This window comes from Giraffa tippelskirchi, chromosome 2 (genome assembly GCF_054371585.1).
Source record: "Giraffa tippelskirchi isolate mGirTip1 chromosome 2, T2T-mGirTip1v1.2.pri, whole genome shotgun sequence".
In the NCBI taxonomy this organism is placed as follows: Eukaryota; Metazoa; Chordata; class Mammalia; order Artiodactyla; family Giraffidae; genus Giraffa; species Giraffa tippelskirchi.
The window spans coordinates 72,806,628-72,830,951 of NC_137276.1; the positions used below are offsets into that span (position 1 = coordinate 72,806,628).

General features: G+C 38.8%; 1 protein-coding gene across 5 annotated transcripts in view; it reads right to left on the reverse strand.

Moving 5' to 3' along the window:
* NRBF2 (nuclear receptor binding factor 2) overlaps nucleotides 1-24,324 on the reverse strand; it is a 248,653-nt gene that overhangs the window by 102,969 nt on the left and 121,360 nt on the right. For 3 of the 5 annotated variants that reach the window (XM_081568979.1, XM_081568978.1, XM_081568981.1), the window contains exons 3-5: nucleotides 4,737-4,822; nucleotides 3,826-3,878; nucleotides 3,444-3,485 (exon numbers count right to left, since the gene is read on the reverse strand). The exons of 1 other annotated variant lie outside the window; for it this stretch is intronic. The gene's annotated coding sequence lies outside the window, so the exon portion shown is untranslated. The remainder of the gene's footprint in view (nucleotides 1-3,443; nucleotides 3,486-3,825; nucleotides 3,879-4,736; nucleotides 4,823-24,324) is intronic. One more of the 5 variants, XM_081568980.1, reaches the window with a different exon arrangement.

Consider the following 24,324-nt stretch of genomic DNA (forward strand, 5'->3'; position numbering starts at 1 on the left):
AAAAAAAGATGTCCTTTTCATCATAGGAGACTGGAATGCAAAAGTAGGAAGTCAAGAGATACCAGGAGTAACAGGCAAGTTTGGCCTTGGAGTACAAAATGAAGCAGGGCAAAGGCTAGCAGAGTTTTGCCAAGAGAATGCACTGGTCATTGCAAACACCCTCTTCCAAAGACACAAGAGATGACTCTACACATGGACGTCACCAGATGGTCAATACCGAAATCAGACTGATTTTATCCTTTGCAGCCAAAGATAGAGAATCTCTAAACAGAGAGCAGAAACAAGACCAGGAGCTGACTATGGCTCAGATCATGAAATCCTTATTACAAAATTCAGGTTTAAATTGAAGAAAGTAGGGAAAACCACTAGACCATTCAGGTATGACCTAAATCAAATCCCTTATGATTATACAGTGGAAGTGACAAATAGATACAAGGGATTAGATCTGATAGAGTGTCTGAACAACTATGGATGGAGGTTCATAACATTGTACAGGAGGCAGTGATCAAGACCATCCCCAAGAAAAAGAAATGCAAAAAGGCAAAATAGTTTTCTGAGGAGGCCTCACAAATAGCTGAGAAAAGAAGAGAAGTGAAAGGCAAAGGAGAAACAAAAGATATACCCATCTGAATGAAGAGTTCTAAAAAATAGCAAGGAAAGATAAGAATGCCTTCCTCACTGATCAATGCAAACAAATAGAGGAAAACAATAGAATAGGAAAGACTAGAGATCTCTTTAATAAAATTAGAGATACCAAGGGAATATTTCATGCAAAGATGGGAACAATAAAGGACAGAAATGGTATGGACCTAACAGAAGCAGAAGATGTTAAGAAGAGGTGGCAACAATACACAGAAGAACTGTACATAAAAGACTGTAATGACCCAGATAATCACGATGATGTGATCACTCACCTAGAGCCAGACATCCTGGAATACAAAGTCAAGTGGGCCTTAGGAAGCATCACTACGAACAAAGCTAGTGGAGGTGATGGAATTCCAGTTGAGCTATTTCAAATCCTGAAAGATGATGCTGTGAAAGTGCTGCACTCACTATGTCAGCAAATTTGGAAAACTCAGCAGTGGCCACAGGACTGGATAAGGTCAGTTTTCATTCCAATCCCAAAGAAAGGCAATGCCAAAGAATGTTCAAACTACCACACAATTGCACTCATCCCACGCACTACCAAGCTAATGCTCAAAATTCTCCAAGGTAGGTTTCAACAATGCATGAACCAAGAACTTCCAGATGTTCAAGCTGGATTTAGAAAAGGCAGAGGAACCAGAGATCAAATTGCCAACATCTGTTGGATCATAGAAAAAGCAACAGAGTTCCAGAAAACCATCTATTTCTGCTTTATTGACTATACCAAAGCCTTTGACTGTGTGGATCACAACAAACTGTGGAAAATTCTTCAAGAGATGGGAACACCAGATCACCTTACCTGCCTCCTGGGAAATCTGTATGCAGGTCAAGAAGCAACAGTTAGAACTGGACCATGGAACAACAGACTGGTTCCAAACAGGGAAAGGAGTACGTCAAGGCTATATATTGTCACCCTGCTTATTTAACTTATATGCAGAGTGCAAGTGAAAGTTGCTCAGTCATGTCTGACTCTTTGCGACCCCATGGACTATAGAGTCCATGGAGTTCTCTAGGCCAGAATACTGAAGTGGGTAGCCTTTCCCTTTTATGTAACATCTTGTAAAACTATAGTATAACAGTTTATACTATTTATACTATACCAGTTTATAGTTAAACTAAAATATCACAAAAAAGATAATGACATGGATCTAGTCAAGATACAAAACATTGCTATAACCACAGGAATCTCTCATGTTGTCTTTTTATAGTCACATCCACCTCCCTTCTGCCCCTTCCCCATTTTTAACCTCTGAAAACAATTTTTTTCTCCATCACTATAATTTTATCATTTCAAGAATGTTGTATAAAATGAAAACACACTTAATGTAACCTTTCAGGGTTGACTGTTTTATTCACAAAGGATAATTATCTGGGGATTCATTCAGAATGGTGTGTTTATTCTTTCAAATTGCTGATATGGATGTACCATCTTTTTTTTTTTTTTGGCATTTTAAAATTGAGATATAGGAATTCCTGGCACTCCAGTTGCTAGGATTTTGCACTTTCACTGCCAAGGCTGCAGGTTTGATCCCTGGTCAGGGAACTAAGATTCTGACTTTTAATGTTGTTGCTGATACTAATCTGAGTCCTGATTTCGTTAACTTAGAAGACCTTTTCTTTATTAATGAAGTTTGAAATTTTATAATGTTACATTTTGATTTTAGTCTTTTATCATTTATTCCTATTGAGGGTTTTTTTGGTCTTTTTTTCTGATCAATTTCTATAAGCTCTATGTGTACAAAGGATATGAACTCTTCGCCACATATATTGCCATTGTTTTCACCAAGATATTCCTTGTCTCTGGAGGTTTTTCATCTGTTTGCCATATAGATCCTTTAAATTTTTATGTAACTACATTTCTCAGTTGTTTATTATATGCATTTCTCTTTTCCTTACGAATGCCTCCAAGGTCTGAACTTACACAAATATTTTAATATTTTTCTGTTTTCATTGTTTAATTTTTGAGTATGTGTTTTATAACTTCAGCTTGCTTAGAATTTATTTTGGTGTATGAAAGATATATAGCTGTAATTTTGTTGTTGTTGATTTCCCCCAGATGGATAACTAGCAAATTTACTGACCAAATCATTTCCCTAAAGAAACTTATCTCTTATTTTATTTTATTAAAAATAAATGTTCTTTCCTTCCATTGATTTAATGTTTCTCCTGTGTGATATATTTAGTGCTTATTTACTTTGACCTATTTTATGCTACCAGTCTTTTCTATTTCTGACATCTAAACATAATATTTAGCCATTACAATTAAAAATATTTAGTTTACTTCTTTTCAAAACTTGTTCTCATCTGTTTATTCTTCTAGACTTTCTATTTTTCTTGTCAGGCATAAAACTATCCTGTTGGGATTTTTATTGGATTTACACAGCAATTATAATTAACAACTTCATAATATTTAACTTTCTTATCCAGGAATATGGGCTTCCCTGGTGATTTAGATGGTAAAGAATCCACCTACAATGCAGGAGACCAGTTTGATCCCTGGGTCAGGAAGATCCCCTGGAGAAGGGAATGGCTACCCACTCCAGTATTTTTTCTCAGAGAATTTCCATGGACAGAAAAACCTGGCAGGCTACAGTTGACGGGGTCACAAAGAGTTAAACACGACTGAGAGACTAACACACATACATCCAGGAATATGCCACATTTTTTCATTAATTTAAAGTTTGTTTCATTAATAGCCTTCAACAAGGTACTTTTCTTCATACCGTACGCAGAAACTTTCATTAAAACATTTTTAAGCAACTGATTTCCTATTTGGGAAAAATAAATTAGATCCTTACCTGACATTATATATCCCAATAAATTTCAAATAAATTAAATAGCTGTGTGTAGAAATAAAATGATAAAAAACTATTAGCAAAATAGTTAAAGCAAATATTAAAGCAAATATTTATCTGAACCTAGAATAGGCAAAGATTTTATAAACCTATAAGTAATGCAGTAACATGCAAAGGAAGCATCTATAACTTCAATTTAATACAAATTTAAAACTTTTGAATATCATTAAAAATTGATGACAAATGAAATCCTGTGGAAAAATATTGATACATATATAAAGAACAAGTGACAAATGAGACCTAATTAAACTTAAAGCTTCTGCCCGGCAAAGGAAACCATAAACAAAGCATAAAGACAAACAATAGAGTGGGAGAAAATACTTACTAAGTGACCAACAGGGGATTAATCTCCAAAATATACAAACAGCTCATTCAGCTCTAAATAAAAAAAAAAAAGAACCCAATAAAAAATTAAGCTGAAGATCTAACTAGACATTTCTCCAAAGAAAACATATAGATGGCTAAAAAGCTTATAAAAAGATGCTCAACATCACTAATTATTAGACAAATGCAAATCAATACTACAATGAGGTACCATCTCACACTGGTTGGAATGGTCATGATCAAAGAGCCTACAAACAATAAATGCTGGAGAGGGTGTGGAGAAAAGAGAACCTTCCTAGACTCTTGGTGGGAATGTAACTTTTATAACCACTATGGAGAACAGTATGGAGGTTCCTTAAAAAAACTAAAAATAGAGCTACCCTATTATCTAACAATCCTACTTCTGAGTAAATATCTAGAGAAAACTATAATCCAAAAGGATACATGCATCCCAGTGTTCACTGCAGCACTGTTTACAATAGCCAAGACATGAAAGAAACCTAAATGTCCATCAGCAGAGGAATGGAGAAAGATGTGGTACATATATACAATGGGCTATTACTCAGCCATAAAAAGAATGAAATAATGCCATTTGCAGCAACATAGATGAACCCAAAGATTATCATACTAAGTGAAGTCAGACAGAGAAAGACAAACACCATATGATATCACTTATATGTGGAATCTAATTTTAAAATAGATATGAACAAGTCTTATAGACTTGTTTATAAGATACAAACAGACTTACAGATACCAAAAACAAACTTTTGATTACCAAAGTGGAAACCTGGGGAGAGGTTGTTGTTGCTTAGTCTCTAAGTTGTGTCTGACTCTGTGTAACCCTATGGGTTGCAGGCCACAAGGCTCCTCTGTCCATGGGATTTCCCAGGCAAGAATATTGGATTGACTTACCATTTCCTTCTCCAGGGGATCTTCCCGACTCAGGGATTGAACCCAAGTCTCCTGCATTGACAGGCAGATTCTTTACAACTGGCACCCTGGTGGGGGGAGGGATAAATCAGGAACTTAGGATGAATACAGACACATTATACAAGATAGATAACCAACAAGGACCTACTTGTACAGCATAGGAAATAGTACTCGGTATTCTGTGATAACCTATATGAGAAAAGAATCTAAAGAAGAACAAATATTTGTATATGTATATAACTGAATCACTTTACTGTGCACCTGAAACTAACATAACATGGTAAATCAACTTTACTCCAGTAAAATTTAAATAAAAATGAATAAATAAATGTATTTCTTCAAAATGAAAAAAAAAAAAGGAACAAATGACAAATGTCCTTTGGCAGATCAGGTTGTTGTTCCCAGTTCCTCTCTGTGCTTTGTTCTCAGTTACACCCTTTATGTAATAGGATCACACATTATTCATTTTGCCCTGTACTTGGCTGATCCTCCAAGTAAAATAGGTGGAGTAATTTCCTGGCTTTACTGCTGTAAGTAGGGCCACCTGGATTCACCACCTGACTTGCTCTGGCCAATGGTAGGTTAGCAGACATGAGAAAAATAGAGGCTTTTCATAGAATTGTATGGTTTGGTCTGACCTCATGCTTCGGCCATCTGTCTTGGGCATAAGCATGTTCTGAAGCTACACTGGTCTGAGTAAGAGATATGGGACACACCTGGACCCATGTAAGCCTGAAGCAGAGACTCCCCAGCCAATCTGTGGGCCCACATAGGAGAAATGGGTGCTTGTAGTTTAATCCCTTAGGTTTTCGGTTGTTTAGAACATTACAATGGAAATACAGTCATCAATAAAGACTTTTACAAATCAATCAAGGAAATACTCAAAACCTCAATTGAAAATGAGTGAGAAACAAGAAATAGGTTAATCTCCCTCTTGCTCTCTTTCTGTAGTGCTCTCTCACTCTCTTATTTGCTTTCTCAGACACAAAACACAAAATGTCAATAAACACATGCAAAAGTATTCAATCATACTAAAAACATTCAGATTAAAATATCAATGATATGCTCCTCAATTTCTCAACTTCCTATTGAAGTACTCTAGTTGGAACTATCATTGTCTCTTTCCTGTGATAACAGATTAACTGGTCTTCCCTGACTCAACTCTCCATATTTCAATAAGAGGATACTTTTCAAAATTCAAATTCAATCATGCCAACCCCATGCCAAGCTCCCCAGTTATCTCTCGGCCCTTATCTCTAACCACTCTCATAGTACTCCATTTTCTTCAGTGCGTGTATGTTTGTTTGTAATTTTATTTTAATTTGTATAATTATTTATTCAATATCTATCTCTTATATCAAATTACATACTCCAAGAACCAGAGACTGGATCTGTTTTTGCTTGCCAGTTATACCTAGATAGACACTTGATAAATATTTGCCTAATTAATTGATGAACATTATTACTTTATAATTAATTGAGAATGATGAAACAAAGTTAACACCCAGTGTTGACAAATCTACAATAAAACAAGCATTCTTCAAAAATGCTGCTAGCAATTTAAAATTAGTATTATTCTTCTGGAGAGAAGTTTTATAACATATACCAGGTTTATAATTTTTAATACCCTTTGATCCAGTTATTTCACTTCTAGGAGCTTAATCTCTTTTAATAATTAAAGAAGCACTCAGGACTATGGATGGTGAAACAATATATATTATCCCCAAATTAAGAGAAACCTAAAGTTTATCAATGAATGGTTAAGTAAATTATGGTATTACCACCTGATGAAAGATTATGTATTCATGGAAAACTGCTCATAATACTGTTTAGTGCAACCAAAAGGAAAATAGAAAATAAAGTATTTACAAGTATGTATACTAGGCAAAAACAAATCAAATGCATATTCATACATAAAAATCATGAAATTTTAACAAGATTGAATTTAAGGACAAATTTTGCTTTTACTATATTTATGCTTTTTATTGATTTACACATTTTCTTTAACAAAAGCCTATAGTTTTACTTCCTTGTTAGCTTTTCAATGCTTTCAAGTAGTCTTTTTTCATTATTTTGTTCTTTTCCAGTTGTCCTCAGAAAAATGGGTTGTCCAAATTACATTAGAACCCAAAAGTTGAAAAATTAATATTTGTGTTTTTCAGATATATAATTTTTCTATTTAAAATCCTGCAACATTATTAATGTTCAATTTTTAAATTTACTCTATTCAGAACAACACTTTTATGTTATAAAGTTACTGTAAGACCATTCATTAGATGACAGTTTTGGTTATCTGTCTGTCTTGAGGCTGTTATTTGGTCATCTTAATTGTCCTTATTCACTTCTAAATTTTCACTAGTCATTTATAGATGTTTTTATAATGACTAAATCTACCCATTTGAAGTAGTTAAAATAACTAGATAGAATTTTATTTACAAATTTCTGGTCACCCTATTCAGTAGCTGCTGCTGCTGCTGCTGCTGCTAAGCTGCTTCAGTTGTGTCCGACTCTGTGCGACCCCACAGATGGCAGCCTACCAGGCTCTTCTGTCCACAGGATACTCCAGGCAAGAATACTGGAGTGGGTTGTCATTTCCTTCTCCCATTCAGTAGCTACACTTATGCATTCTATAATAAAAGCTAGATTTAAAAATTGGCTTAAAAGACTATCAGATATGAAATCATATCCACAATATATTTAACAATGACAACCACAACAAAAACCAACATCAACAACCAGTGAACAAAATAAACCCAAGAATATTGGCAAAACAGAACTTTTCTTTAGGCCAGATTCAGTGATCTTATCATTATTCCTAGTTTGCTGAGCATTGTTTTTCTTTGTGTGTTTGTCATAGCCTACAAACTCCATTCCTGATACTAGGTAAGTATAGATTACTATGCGTAAGTGCGTCAAACACTTTCCGTAGACTATTTTTTTTCTTCCAGCCTTGGATGAACCATTAAGTAGATCCCATAACTTTTATTTCTTTAAACAGTTTGATCAAACTACTAAGGGATAGCCTATGGACAGCAGCAGTCTGTTAGAGGAGGCAGAAAGTTAACAATCACTGTAGGGACTTCACACCAGGGTTAAGTTTTTAATAATCTCTAAGGAAACAGAGGAAATGGCAACCCACTCCAGTATTCTTGCCTGGATAATCCTAGGCACAGAGGAGCCTGGCGGTCTGCAGTCCATGGGGTCACAAAGAGTCGGACGTGACTGAGAGACACACACAACAAGGGAACAGAAAGGCTATCCCTCAGAAGGTCGATTCAAGTTCAGGCTATGCTTTTAGACAGCCCAGTGGCTACCATAAAAACCTGTCACATGCTAAATCCTGTCACCCTGCTGCCCTTAGAGATGGACCCCTGGAGCATGACTGTATAGAAACCATAGACATGACCTATTCCAGTTGCCCCCAACCTAAGAAGTAAGCCTCTCCCAAACACTAAAGGGGAATGGTTCACAAATGGGAGCAGTTTTAGGAGAGGGAAAAATCCTGCTGGGATATGCAGTAACCTCCCAGACCCAAGTCACAGAAACAAGAAGCCTATCCCAGGGACTTCTGCCCAAAAGATGGAGCTGGTAGCTCTCACCTGAGCCTAAGAGATCGGGACAAGGAAGATCTTACATGTTATGCTGACCGTGGAGAATAAATAGATGAAACATGGTTGAAACATACTGAAGTTCTTAAAAGCAGTACAGATTCTAGAAAAGCTGATGGTGATTTATCATGAAAAGTGAAAGTGTTAGTTGCTTAGTTGTGTCTGATTCTGTGACCCCATGGACTGTAGCCTGCCAGGTTCCTCTGTCCATAGAATTCTCCCGGCAAGAATACTGGAGTGGGTTGCCATGCCCTTCTCCAGGAGATCTTCCTGACCCAGGGATTGAATACAGGTCTCCCACATTGTAGGCAGATTCTTAACCATTCAAGCCACCAGGGAAGCCTAAGTTATTTACAATAAAGTGACTTATCATAGGGAACACTAAAAGGCGAATGCAGAGATAATAAAGGGAAACAAGAAGGTGGACACAGCCGCCAAAAGGGTGACCCAACAGTAATTAGGCAACTATCCGTTACATCTTGAAGGCCAATCCATTCAATTATTCCCCAGTCTACACAAAGGGAGACTTAGACAAGGCCTGAAAATGGGGCTTCAATAGAGATCTAGGAGGCCATGAAAGTGAAAGTGAAAGTCGCTTAGTCTGACTCTTCGCGATCCCATGGACTATACAGTCCATGGATTTCTCCAGGCCAGAATTCTGGAGTGGGTAGCCATGAGTGGATATTTAATGAACATGGGAAATACTGTCCCCCAGCTTCAGCTTGTCAAGCCATGAGGAAGGCTCATCAAGAAACTCACTGTGGGAGCTGCGACCTACTGATAACTTTTAGGAACCTAAAGGACTTGTTTGAGATATCTTAAAATATTTCTGTGACAGCATTTACATAAGAGCTGTATTTATTATTATAATATGTTTATCCTCCTGGACCCAGAGTGTTTACTTACTAAGAGATCAAGTGATTTGAGTGCTTTATTGACGAGACTCATCTTACCTATGTTCCATGACAATTCAAGGACAGTATTCAGAATAAATTTCCAATGTATGTGTAAAAAAAAAAGAAAGAAACTCACTGTGGGAGGGAAGCCCTATTTAACTGGTTAGTTGAGGTCATGGTAACTCTTGGCATGAAAAGTAACAACCCCAACATGAGAAACCCCCACATAAGGCCCATTCATACCAGAGGGACATACCCTGAGAGGACTGGCAAATTGATTACACTGTCATACTGAGAGCATATGGGCAACTTCAGGTATCTCCTGGTGCTAGTGGACACATTTTTCAGGTGGAGAGAAGCATTTCCCACTAGAACTGAAATGGCAGCTGAAGTGGCTGAAGCATTACTAAAAGAACTAATCCCCAGGTTTGGGCTTGTAGCATCGCTAGAAAGAGATAATGGTCCAGCCTTTGTGTCTCAAGTCACTAAGGGGATAACGAGTGCCCTGGGCATATTCTGGACCTTGCACTCAGTCTGGAGACCCCAATTATTAGGGAAAGTAGAGAGATCCAGTCAGACCTTGAAATAAGCCTCTTGTTTAAGGAAACTCTGCATCAGGAAACTCAGGAAAACTGGATTAAGTTGCTTTTGATTGCCCTGCTCCGCATGCAGTTAGCCCCAAGGGGTTAAAGCTAAGTGCTTTCTGACTCCTGTATAGTAGATCCATTCCCCAAGCCTCAGAGAAGACACTTAACCCCCTTGAAATGGAACAACTCAGTATGCCTCCAGGTAGGAGAAATCATGAAAACTCTGATGGAATATGCTAACTTTGGGCAATCAGCATCAACTTGCCCTCCATATCCCTTCCAGCCAGGAGACTGGGTGAACCTAGGAACCTGGAAGACCAGCCTACAAGACCAGCTCACTCCTAAGTGGAGCAGATCCCACTTGGCGATCTGAACCACCCACTCTGCTCTGAAGCTCCAATGGGTTGCCCCATGGGTGCTTCACACTCAAGTGAAGAGCATCCCAATCTCCTGAGAGACAACCTGGAGCAAGGAACCCCCTTGACTACCCTCTCGTCCCTGAAGCTTCTCTTCTGAAAAACAACTAAAGTGTTGACCAGGGAGATTTAGGCCATAGCAGTGAGCCTCCACATCAGGCCACACTTTCCCCTATGGACAAAAGACCTAGAAACCTGCATTTTTAGAAAAAATTTGACACATGACCATTATTCTCTGGCTAATATTTGAACTGTGAATCTTAAACTGTCCAGTGTCCTTTGTCTCCAGAAAGTTAGAGAAACAGTGGTCGCTCAGCAATACACTGAGAGGTGAGTCCTGATGATATACACATGTAAAGGCAGCTGGGAGAAGCTCTGCTCCTCTACTTGGCTATGACAACCACCCAAATCTGCAGAAAACAGTTACAGAAGACAGACCTGCACCCCCTCAGTGCCCCTCAAGGATGAGGAGCAGAACAAGAGACAGAGGAGGGATTTGTCACTGGTGAAGCTTACAAATAATTTCTGGGGTATAAAAACAGAACTTGGGTAATCAAGTCTAACCTTTTCTTCTTTTCCTTTGTGCTTCCTCCAGGTTCACTTGCTCATAGGGTGCCACATGCAGAGACCTTGCTCCCCAGTGCTTCAGACGAGAGTTCCTAGCGTGAAATGGCCAGGCTGACACCTCAGCTCTGCGGGCACGTAGAGACGCTGCACCAGCACTCAGTTCAAGATGGCGGTGGCAAGTTCACGTGCAGACGCCTCCTGGCACTGAGATCTGGAGCATGAGCAGCACAGCTGCGCCTGACCTGCAAGAGCTCCACCCCCTGCTGCCGCTGAGAATCCAATAAAACAGTTGCGTTGACAGCCTGTCGAGAGCCTGTTCTCTAGAGCAGGAGCTTGCATCTCTCCATTCTTTGATTAAAGAATTAAGCTTTTATTTGCTTCTGAAACAAACTGAAGTCTTGTTCTGTTGGCTATAATGACACTGGGCAGAAGGACCTTTGCTGGGGACCAACTCAGGAAGGTTGGTAACAGGGGTTCAGTTTTCTTTCAATGCGACCACACAGTCCTTTGCTTCTACATCTCCAGGAAACATGCTGAGCTTTCTCAGTGGTAGAGAAACTCCCTTTCTCACTTGATTTAACTGAAGCACAAGCTCCTTCATCCTTCATCCTCCTTCATCCTCATTGAGAGGACAGAATGCATAGCACACTAACAATTCTCCAAGTAAATCCTTTCTTCCTTTACAACTTCAATTTTTTATCTCCTTAGGTGAAGTGATGGGTTAGGGGTCCACAAAGTATTTTTAGCTACTGCTTTGTCAAATCTTTCCTAGATGGTCTAGCTTTAATTAGGAATGCCATGAACTTTGGCACTTATTGGCCATGGGGCCTTATCCAAAATCAAGGCAGAAATTGTGCCATGTGAACATGAACTTTTTTTTTTTTACTTAACAAAATAAGCTAAGGGATATCTTTCATTTGAAAAGGTGATTCTGGCAGTTCTGCAAGAAGGTGAAACAAAGAGAGTGCTGATGTGTTGCGCTCAATAAGTGTGAGGGATTCTTGAATTTTCCGGGGAAGAGGAGCAAAAGGGGCCTGGAAAAGGAACTCAGTGGGGAACTCAGTTGAGTGGTTTGCTAGGAGAGAGGGCCCAGAAGCCTATTGGGAGGTCATGGCCTAAGGAGAAAGGATGATTAATGACAGGGATGGTCAAGGAAATTTTACAAGGATGCCTAATATTAACTGTTGAAGTGTTTAGCCCCAAGCCTTTATTACAAGTAGGCTATACATACTGACCTTGTGTTAGAGGTGTCTCTAGGAAGTTAAAGCAAAAAGGCCTTATGCAATGTTCGGGATGATGTTAAACACAGGAAACAAGTAGACCAAGTGGGAGCAGGAAATTAAAATGAGAACTGACCATGAGAGGTGAGTCTTGGGAAAGGCACTGATCTTTCCATCATATGGGATCAAGGGTTGGGGCACTTAAATTTTTTTTCATTATAGAAGTTTTGAAAAACACTTAAAAACAGCAATAAAATCTTGGTTACTTGTCACCCAGTTTCAAAAAAAAAACAATTGCGGCTTTTTTGGTTTGTTTTTTAAGGAAAAAGTGAATTCATAAGGGTAAAGGACTTGGCAGGGGCAGGGGGAGGGACAGGAAAGGCTCATCTGGGTTACAGTTGCAAAATGGGAGACTGGGAGGCTACCATAAGGTTCTGTGAGTAGTGGTGGAGTCAGTTCCCTTACATATCAATACCTTTTCTATGGGAGACCTATTATATTTTAAAGATTTTTTTTTTCCCAAGAAGTAATGCCAATTTCCCATAATTCTCACCCAGTGCTAACAATTTATTTGAGAAAGATGTGTCTTTGTTCATTTTGTCAGATGTATTTATCAGTGTATGCATGCATTTGGTAAGGGACTGCATAGAGTACATTATTAGTTAGGAGTTTTTCAGTATTCCAAAAGTGGTTTAAAGAAATAAAAACCACATTTCCTATTTTGCATTTCAAGAAGTCCAGAGGCAGAGTAGTTCCACGGCTAATTCAGTGGTTCTGAATATCAACAAAGACCCAGGCTCTTTCCATTGTTTCACTGTGCCATGGTCAGTGTTTTGACTTCCCTTATCTTGTCCCCTTATATTTACAAGATGGCTCTTGTAGATCCAGACATCACATCCTCACATGGCAGTATCCACAGGAAGAGAGCGCAAGAATTTTTACTTTCTTGCATTTTATTAGTGAAGATAATGATTCATAGACATCTCCGCATGATCCAAATGGCTTTTCATTGTCACCCATACCACCATATTGCTAAATTCAGTAGTTAATTCTAACTTATAGACCTATAGCTTTCATTTGGCACAGAGGATCCAACTCTCCTCCTTGAAACATTTTCTTTACTTGGTTTTCTATTCTCGTTCACTTCCTATCTTGGGTTGGACCCCTCCCCTAAGTTCTGGATTTATATATCCAATCGCTGCTTTGGATGTCTGCTTGGATGTTTAACAGCCATCTCAAATTAACCTGTCCCAAACACAAGTTCTAATTCCTATCTCAACTTCCATGTCCACCTCCTGCCATGTAACCTGCTCCACCTCATCATGATTAATAAAAATTCTGTCATCTTGATACCACTTCATTATTTTTCTGTAAAGGTTTTAAAAAGATTCTATTCTTATATTTTTTTCCAAATGAAATTTTAAAATTTAGAATTACTTATTTAGGGTTTAAAGTGCTCTTCAGGAAGATATCTCAGAACTTACATTCAATATATAACATAATTTGGAGAAAATGAACATCCTTACAATAACGAGTCTTCCCTTTCCCATTCAGGAACACAACATAGCTCCTAATTGGAATAAATTCCATTTTGATGGTCAAATTATTTGTCAAATAAAGATTTCTTAATACAAATACTGCCTTTTCGTATATTTATGATTGAAATTTTGTTAGCAGAGAATATAACATCCATTATCTTTTAGCAGAGCTTCTAAAAAGAAAGTTACCATAGTAATGAATATTACTGTATTTTTTAAAAAGAAAGCAGGTAGTCAATGAATAAATTTTTCTTCTTTTATGTTTATATAATATTTTCTCATAACTTCAGTAGTTTTTCATTAATTTTTTACGCTTTCTATTTTATGTCTATATCCAGATATAATTCCATATCTTATATAATCATTCCATATGGAACCATTCTGGAATATTCTTTTTCTTCCATTTCCATTTCTGGTGCCATTAATCCAATTCAAGCACCTGTTTTATGCAAGCTATTACTGTAGTTTCCATTGGAGAAGGAAATGGCAACCCACTCCAGTATTCTTGCCTGGAGAATCCCAGGGACAGGGGAGCCTCATGGGCTACCGTCTATGGGGTCACACAGAGTCGGGCATGACTGAAGCGACTTAGCAGCAGTAGCAGCACTGTAGTTTCCTAGTTGGCCCCTCATTTTCTTTCAGCCCATATTTGTCCTAAATGCTACTGACATGTTGACCTTTATATGCTAATTTTATTGAGGTGCCCCTTCTCATTAGCCTTCAGTCATTCTACAGCATTCAGTCCTAGTATTCAGTTTCCATGATCCAGCGTTAAGAATAAAGACAATACACCAAAGATGGAGGTGTAGAAAAAGGAAAAGAACCTGGGTCATTTATGATATTATTGAGCCCCAGATCCATTTAGCCTCAGATCTGCAACAAATCTAGACTTCTTGGTATACAAGATAACAGTGCTTCTTACTATTTAAACCAAATCGAGTTTGGATTTTCTGATGTAGGCAGCAACAGTCATCCTGAATGATATAGGGCCTTACACCAGTGCCGGTGATCTGTGTGGGACATCAGAGATCAGATAGGAAGAGTCTGCCTAGTAGGTTCCCAGATTGGGTTAAGCACAGCTGGTAATCAAACTATGGGCTAGGAGGGCAATAAGAAGATGCACAGAATGTTTGAACAGCTCTAACAAGGAAACCTTTATTAAAGGCCCCCATATCTCACTGTCCAGGACTGGGTCATGGGTGTGAGGAACAGGATGATCATGAATGCAGTAGTGCTAGGGAGGCAACTGCAATGGCCACCGCCTCTGTATTTAATTGAATGGATAGACATACATATTGTTTTGTTGAATTCTTGCTTTCAAGAATCTTAACATGTCTGATTCATAATTTCATAGGCTTTTAAAACTGGTAGCTTAGTGCTGTTGTACCCAGATATGGTTGTTCACTTATGTGAACCCAACAGAATCCAAAAAAATACAAAACTGAGCAAACTCCCTTCCTCCCAAATACCCTGCTTTATGGATCTGGTGTAAGGCCAAGGAATCTGTTTTAAAAAACACTTCTCAAGATTTGGCAATTACTTCTTTGGATGTTATCTAGTCTAGTCATCTTTTTTTTTTGCACATGAGGGAAACCGAAAACATGAGAGGTTTAAGCGACAGGAGTGTTTTTCCCATATTTCCAGGTGGGGTAAATAGGTACAAGTGAACATATCATTCAGCTTCCAGATCTAGAGCTTTCTTTATTGACACTTTCTCTAGTGTCAGAGTCATCCTTGGAAAGCTCCATAATGGATTCAATTCAATTCAAGAACAACACACACACACACACATTCTTCTTATCTTTTCCTTTTTCTCCTACATAGGAGAGAGTAAACAATATGAGATTAATTGCTTAATTAAGGGATCTGGTTAGACAGAATCTAATTAAGGGAGATTTTATTTAAATCAGAGCAATAATGATTTAAGCTTTCTGCTACAAAGAAAGAACTTCAGCAAGTGAGCAAATTGCTTTTACCTCTACATGTTGAATTTATCTCAGCAGTTTCCTCTTAGTTCTTCAAGAAGGAAATAAAAACATTTTGCCAACTTAAAATCTCATAATCACTTATGTGGAGCTAGAGTCATTTGATGGTCACACTTAATTGTGCAGACAGTGTCTCTTTTTTAACCCTCCCAAATCATTGGCAGTGTTTAAGAAAAGGAATTCTGTAAACCTTCCTGTGATATTTACATTATTTGCTGATTTTTAATTCTCCTTTCCTTCACAATAAAAGATTGGTTAAACTTATCAAAATCACTTTGATTTTACACCTACGGTCGGGATCCTAACATCTCGATTTTCGACACTTATAAATGCTTTAATAGATACATGGACAGTAATTTAGTTTGACTTAAATGTAATAATCAAGCCCATTTATCTAGGCTGACAAGATTTCATTTCCTAATGATCTTTTATTGTAAATTTATTTGATTTCCTTTAATATATTATCTCATTTCTCATCGCCTTTCCTTCAGAAAAATACGAATAATTTTGTATGGAATTATGAAGACTTGGCCTTGAGCTGACAGCTCTGAGAGGCACTGAATATCTCCACCCTTTTAAACAAATTACATAGTTTGATAACAAAGTCCCAAGAAGAAGGGAACATTAGTTTATCAAGAAGTTATTCTAAAAGACACTGAGGATGGTATTCGCAAGAATGGGAACCAAAAGGGACTTCCCTAGTGGTCCAGGGGCTAAGACTACCCCCGCATCCCCCAATGCAGGGGACCTTCATTCCATCCTTGCTCAAGAAACTAGATCCCACATGCTGCAGCTAAGAATTCACAGCACAACTAAAAGACCCTTCATACTGCAACAAATATCAAAGATCTTGTGTGGCACAACTAAGACAGGTGCAGTCAAAAAAAGAAAAATCATGGGCACCAAAATAATAAGGCCAATCTGACTCCAGTTCTACATTTTCAACTGCCTACTTGAGCTCTGAGTATCCCACAGTCAATGCTCAACCTTTGGTTATAAAACCAAACTTAGCTTCTTTTCTCAAAAATGCCCCCTCCTCTTATATTGTTATTTCTATTAATGATATCACCATCCATTCAGTTAGTCAAACTGAAAATGTACAAGACATTTTAGAGACCTCCCACTCCTCCAAAACACTATCCCAATGTCTTGACTCCCATAAATTCTAAATAGTTCTCAAAACTGTCTCCATTTCTTCTTTTTTCTGCTACTGTCCTCATGATTCTTGTCTGTACAATCATTACAGCTTCCTACTTCGTGTCCCTGCCTCCAGTCTCACCCCATCCATGCCAGTGCACAGGTCATCCTTATGAAAAAACCACTCTGACTTAACTCCTTATCTGACTAGTTTTCATTAGCTCCCTATTGCCTGCACAACTAACTCCATAGTCTTCAACAAGGCATATGCAGTCCTTCAGGATCTGCTTCCATCTGAGTTACCCAACTTCACCTTTTGCCACTCTTCCCTGTATCTCCCCTCTTACCTCAAACTCCTCTCCATCTTTTTGGATGCACCATGTGGTATGTGAGACCTTAGTTCCCCAGCTAGGGATCAAACTTGTGTCCCCTGCATTGGAAGCGCTGAGTCTTAACCCCCAGACCACCAGGGAAATCCCTCTTCTCCATCTTTAAAGAGTAAACTTGAGTATAACTTCCTTTGATGATGCCCTGGCACAAGCAAGTCCCCACTGCACTTCTATATCCTGTGCATGCCTCTAAGGTACTATTTACTAACTGCTGTAATTATTCAATCATTTCTCTCCCTCACTGGTCAATATGACCCTGAAAAGGAAACACTGTATTCTATTTGTTTCCTCAGTTCCTAGTGCAATGTTTGGCATAATAATTACATAATGGATATTCACTGTATGAAGAGCTGAATGACTGAATAAACTCCAAAAGGCTGTTTAAATTACTTCCTTTTGCAGGATGTCTTATTTGTTGTCTCTGTGAAGCACAACTGAAATTTGCTATTTATTATAATTATATTTGTTGAAATGGCATTTGATCTGTGTGTCACAATTCCATAGTAGAAAGAAATGCCAATATAAGATGTAATTTAGAAACCTATAGTTGTGGTATAAATGTAGGCTGTTCACAATTTTAATGATCTTTAAAGACCTTGTTGTAAAATTATACTTTCTTTTTCCTCCCAGCCCCACTCCTTCTATAAACACCCTATACATGTTTGTTTATGTTGTAGAGAAGCCTTCCATATTAGCTTCCCCCCATCAGCTTTATTGAGATATAATTGACAAATAATATTGTGTAAACTTAGGGTGTACAATGTGATGATTTGATATACATATATATATATTATGAAATGATTACCACAATAAGGTTAGTTAACACATCTATCATCCCACATAGTTATGTGTGTGAGTGTGTGAGAGAGAGGAGGACATTAAAGATCTACTCTCTTAGCAAATTTCAAGTATACAATACAGTTTTGTTAACTATCTTACTGGGTTTTGCAACAATTTTTAATTCTTCAGAATCAGGTTGGTAAGCATCCCTTCCATTAACTACCAGGATGTGAAGCAATTTGGATAAACCCATGCCATTAAAATGCTGTAGGTTTTTCTGGAATGGAAAGAAAGCACCATGAAGATCTGCCTATTTACTTATATCCCATCCTGTTTTCTGGGAACTTCCCTGGTGCTTCAGACAGTAAAGAATCTGCCTGAAATGAAGGAGACCTGGGTTCGATCCCTGTGTTGGGAAGATCCCCTGGAGAAGGGAATGGCTACTCATTCTTGCCTGGAGAAACCTATGGACAGAGGAGCCTGGCAGGCTACAGTCCACGGGATCGCAATGAGTAGGACACGACTGAGTGACAAACACTTTCACTTCGGTCTTGTTTTAAATGGGTTGAAAATAGTCGATAATTTTATTTACTTATTTGCCACATAGCTTATAGGCTCTTAGTTCCCCCTCCAGGGATCAAATCAGGCCCTGGCAGTGAGACAGCTGAGTCCTAACCAGTTGACTACCAGGGAATTCCCAAGAGTTGATAGTTTTAAAATATAGTATGTACTCAGACTTCCCTGGTGGTATAATGGGTAAGAATTCACCTGCTACTATTTACAATATCTAGGACATATCTAGATGTCCTTTGGCAGATGAATGGATAAGGACGTTGTGGTACATATACACAATGGAATATTACTCAGCTATAAAATGGAATACATTTGAATCAGTTCTAATGAGGTGCATGAACCTAGAGCCTATTATACAGAGTGAAGTAAGTCAGAAAGAGAAAGACAAATACAGGATATTAATGCATATATATATGGAATCTAGAAAGATGGTACCGACGATCCTATGTGCAGGGCAGCAAAGAAGACACAGATGTAAAGCACACGCTTTTGGATTCAGTGGGAGAAGGAGAGGATGGGATGATTTGAGAAAATAGCATTGAAACATACAATATGTAAAATAGATAACCAGTATGTTTGATGTACAAATATAAAGCGGGGCACTCAAAGCTGGTGCTCCGTGACAAACTGGAGGGATAGGGTGGGGAGGGAGGTACGAGGGGGGTTCAGGATGGAGGGGACACATGTATACCCATGGCCAATTCATACTGACGTATGGCAAAAACCATCACAATACTGTAAAGTAATTATACTCTAATTAAAATAAATAAATTTAAAAAAAGAATCTGCCTGCTAATTCAGGGGACATAGATTCGATCCCTGGTCTGGGAAGATCCCTCCTGCTGTGCAATAACTAAGCCTGTGTGCCACACCTACTGAGCCCCCACTCTAGGGCCCTCAAACTGCAACTACTAAAGCCCCCTTGCCTAGAGCCTGTGCTCCACAACAAGAGAAGCCACCACAATGAGAAGCCCAAACACCACAGTCAAGAGTAGTCCCCGCTGTCTGCAACTGGAGAAAGACTCTGCATAGCAACAACCCAGTGCAGCCAAATAAATAAAATATAGTGTATACTTTTACTGAAGTAAAGGGAAGAATCCTCTGAACTTGGAAGGAGTTTCTTTAAAATATAGGACAAACATGGAAAAAGCCTAAAAGCTACTTGCCACTCATCAGGAACACCTTAATTTTATTTACAATTATACTGTAATCTTTTAAAAGGTCGATGTCCATATCCACCTACCATTCAACTGAGTTTGAGGATTACATAATACTCACTTAAGAATTGAGTAAGCAAGCTGAGAGATTTCTAATAATAGTAAATAAAGTATTTTCTTTTGGTTCTCATCCTTTCAGGTTGCCTTAAGGAAACCTTAAATATGAAAAAACAATAACAAAACTAGTTTAAGCATCATATACTTGAGAGATTCCAAAGGTTCCATATGTAATTGTTTTTTAATTAAAATTTTATTTTTTTTTCCAGTGGCAACTTGAATGTAAAATAGTTCAAGTTATTCATAGAAGGGCATTGCATACTATAAAAGCCTGGGAAAGAATTAATATGACAATAAAATTATTTTCTCTTCCATAGAAACAAATCAACTGTTTCAAAAAAAAGGATAGGGGACTTCCCTGGTGGTCCAGTGGTTAAGACTCCTCTCTTACACTGCAAAGGGTGTGGGTTGCATACCTACTTGGGGTACTAATATCCTGTGGCCCACATGATATGGTCAAAAAAAAAGCATTTTTATTGTCTTAGTAATCAAGGCCATTCACAGACTAGCCCAAAGTGACATTCCTTGAATGTCACTACCATCCCTGCTCCTTGGTTGTCCAGCTAGACTGTAAGGTTCTTAGAACTCTTTCCCCCCTTTTTAGTCACATGTAGCTCAGTTGGTAAAGAATCTGTCTGCAACACAGGAGACTGATATTCGATTCCTGGGTTGGGATATCCCCTGGATAAGGAAGTGGCAACCCACTCCAGTATTCTTGCCTGGAGAATCCCATGAACAGAGGAGCCTAGTAGGCTACTGTCCATGGAGTAGCAAGAGTTGGACATGACTTAGCGACTAAACCACTACATATCTGAAATGCACCAACAGTTACTTCACAGCCTGATGATTTTTCACATTTCCTCCCAGATCAAGATACAGAACATTTCCAGCACCCCAGAATGTGCCCTTGGGCCTCTTTGTAGTAAACATCCGACCCCTCTAGAGGTAACCACACTTCTGATTTCTTTTTTTTTTTTTGAGTGGAGAATAAAATTTATTAGAGTGGGAGATGGTGTTAGAACAGCAGGCCAGTTCAAGGAAGAGCAGAACCTTCTGATTTCTATCACTATAGATTTACTTGGCTTGTTCTTGAACTTCAAGTAGATAGAATCAAGTGGTATATATTCTTTTGTGTCTGACTTTTTCCTCCCAACATTATATCTTTGAATTCATCCAAGTGGTTGACTATGAGTTCAGTTCAGTTCAGTCGCTCAGTCGTGTCTGACTCTTTGCAACCCCATTGACTGCAGTATGTCAGGCCTCCCTGTCCATCACCAACTCCCGGAGCTTACTAAAACTCATGTCCATTGAGTCGATGATGCCATCCAACCATCTCATCCTCTGTCATCCCCTTCACCTACCTTCAATATTTCCCAGCATCAGGGTCTTTTCAAATGAGTCAGTTCTTCACATCAGGTGGCCAACAAATTGGAGCTTCAGCTTCAGCTTCAACATCAGTTCTTCCAATGAAAATTCAGGACTGATTTCCTTTAGGATGAACTGGTCGGGTCTCCTTGCTGTCCAAGCGACTCTTAAGAGTCTTCTCCAATACCACAGTTCAAAAGCATCAATTCTTCGGCGCTCAGCTTTCTTTACAGTCCAACTCTCATATCCATACATGACTACTGGAAGAACCATAGCTTTGACTAGATGGACCTTTGTTGGCAAAGTAACATCTCTGCTTTTTATTTTTCTATTTTTTAATTTTTTTAAATTTATTTTAGTTGGGAGCTAATTACTTTACAATATTGTAGTAGTTTTTGCCATACATTGACATGAATCAGCCATGGGTTTACATGTGTTCCCCTTTCTGGACCCCCCTCCCACCTCCCTCCCCATCCCTCCCCATCCCATCCCTCTGGGTCATCCCATTGCCCCAGCCCTGAGCATTTGTCTCATGCATCGAACATGGAATGGTGTTCTGTTTCACATATGATAATATACATGTTTCAATGCTATTCTCCCAGAACGTCCCACCCTCACCTTCTCCCTCAGAGTCCATAAGACTGTTCTATGCATCTGTGTCTCTTATTCTGTCTCGCATATAGGGTTATCGTTACCATCTTTCAAATTCCATATATATGCATTAGTATACTGTATTGGTGTTTTTCTTTCTGGCTTACTTCACTCTGTATAATGGGCTCCAGTTTCATCCATCTCAATAGAACCGATTCAAATGTATTTTTTTAATGGCTGAGTAATATTCCATTGTGTATATGTACCACAGCTTCCTTATCTATTCATCTGCTGATGGACATCTAGGTTGCTTCCATGTCCTGGCTATTGTAAACAGTGCTGCGATGAACATTGGGGTACACGCGTCTCTTTCAATTCTGGTTTCCTCGGTGTGTATGCCCAGCAGTGGGATTGCTGGGTCATATGGCAGTTCTCTTCCCAGTTTTTTAAGGAATCTCCACACTGTTCTCCATAGTGGCTGTACTAGTTTGCATTCCCACCAACAGTGTAAGAAGGTTCCCCTTTCTCCACACCCTCTCCAGCATTTATTACTTGTTGATTTTTGGATAGCAGCCATTCTGACTGGTGTGAAATGGTACCTCACTGTGGTTTTGATTTGCATTTCTCTACATCTCTGCTTTTTAATAAGCTGTCTAGATTGGTCATAACTTTTCTTCCAAGGAGCAAGCGTCTTTTAATTTCATGGCTGCAGTCACCATCTGCAGTGATTTTGGAGACCCCCAAAATAAAGTCTGTCACTGTTTCCACTGTTTCCCCATCAATTCATGTCAAATTGATGGGACCAGATGCCATGATCTTAGTTTTCTGAATGCTGAGTTTCAAGCCAACCTTTTCACTCTCTTCTTTCACTTTCATCAAGAGGCTCTTTAGTTGCTCTTCACTTTCTGCCATAAGGGTGGTGTCATCTGCATATCTGAGGTTATTGATATTTCTCCCAGACTTGATTTCAGCTTGTGCTTCATCCAGCATGGCATTTTGCGTGATGTACTCTGCATACCAGTAAAATAAGCAGGGTGACAACATACAGCCTTGACATATTCCTTTCCCGATTTGGAACCAGTCTGTTGTTCCATGTCCAGTTCTAACTGTTGCTTCTTGACTTGCATACAGATTTCTCAGGAGGCAGGTCAGGTGGTCTGATATTCGCATCTCTTGAAGAATTTTCCAAAGTATGATGTGATTTACACAGTCAAAGGCTTTGGCACTGGCAATAAAGTAGATGTTTTTCTGGAATTCTCTTGCTTTTTCAATGATCCAACGGATGTTGGCTATTTGATCTCTGGTTCCTCTGACTTTTCTAAATCTAGCTTGAACATCTGGAAGTTCATGGTTCATGTATTGTTGAAGCCTGGCTTGGAGAATTTTGAGCATTACTTTGCTAGCATGTGAAATAAGTGCAATTGTGTGGTAGTTTGAGCATTCTTTGGCATTGCCTTTCTTTGGGATTGGAATGAAAACTGACCTCTTCCAGTCCTGTGGCCACTGCTGAGTTTTCCAAATTTGCTGACATAGTGAGTGCAGCACTTTCACAGCATCATCTTTCAGGATTTGAAATAGCTCAACTGGAATTCTATCACCTCCACTAGCTTTGTTCGTAGTGATGCTTCCTAAGGCCCACTTGACTTCATATTCCAGGATGTCTGGCTCTAGGTGAGTGATCACACCATCGTGATTATCTGGATTGTGAAGATCTTTTTTGTATAGTTCTTCTGTGTATTCTTGCCACCTCTTCTTAATATCTTCTGCTTCTGTTAGGTCCATACCATTTCTGTCCTTTATTGTGCCCATCTTTGCATGAAATGTTCCCTTGGTATCTCTGATTTTCTTGAAGAGATCTCTAGTCTTTCCCATTTTATTGTTTTCCTCTATTTCTTTGCATTGATCACTGAGGAAGGCTTTCTTATCTTTCCTTGCTATTCTTCAGAACTCTGCATTCAAATGGGTATATCTTTCTTTTTCTCCTTTGCCTTTCACTTCTCTTCTTTTCATAGCTGTTTGTAAGGCCTCCTCAGACAACCATTTTGCCTTTTTGCAATTCTTTTTCTTGGGGATGGGCTTGATCCCTGTCTCCTGTACAATGTCATGAACCTCTGTCCATAGTTCTTCAGGCACTCTGTCTATCAGATCTAATCCCTTGAACCTATTTGTCACCTTCATTGTATAATCATAAGGGATTTGATTTCGTTCATACCTGACTGTTCTAGTGGTTTTCCCTACTTTCTTCAATTTAAGTCTGAATTTGGCAATAAGGAGTTCATGGTCTCAGCCATAGTCTGCTCCCAGTCTTGCTTTGCTGACTCTATAGAACTTCTCCATCTTTGGCTGCAGATAATATAATCAACCTGATTTTGGTGTTGACCGTTTGGTGATGTCCATGTGTAGAGTCATCTCTTGTGTTGTTGGAAGAGGATGTTTGCTATGACCAGTGCGTTCTCTTGGCAAAACTCTGTTAGCCTTTGCCCTGCTTCATTCTGTACTCCAAGGCCAAACTTGCTTGTTACTCCAGGTATTTCTTGATTCCCACTTCTGCATTCCAGTTCCCTATAATGAAAAGGACATCTTTTTTGGGTGTTAGTACTAGAAGGTCGTGTAGTTCTTCATAGAATCATTCAACTTCAGCTTC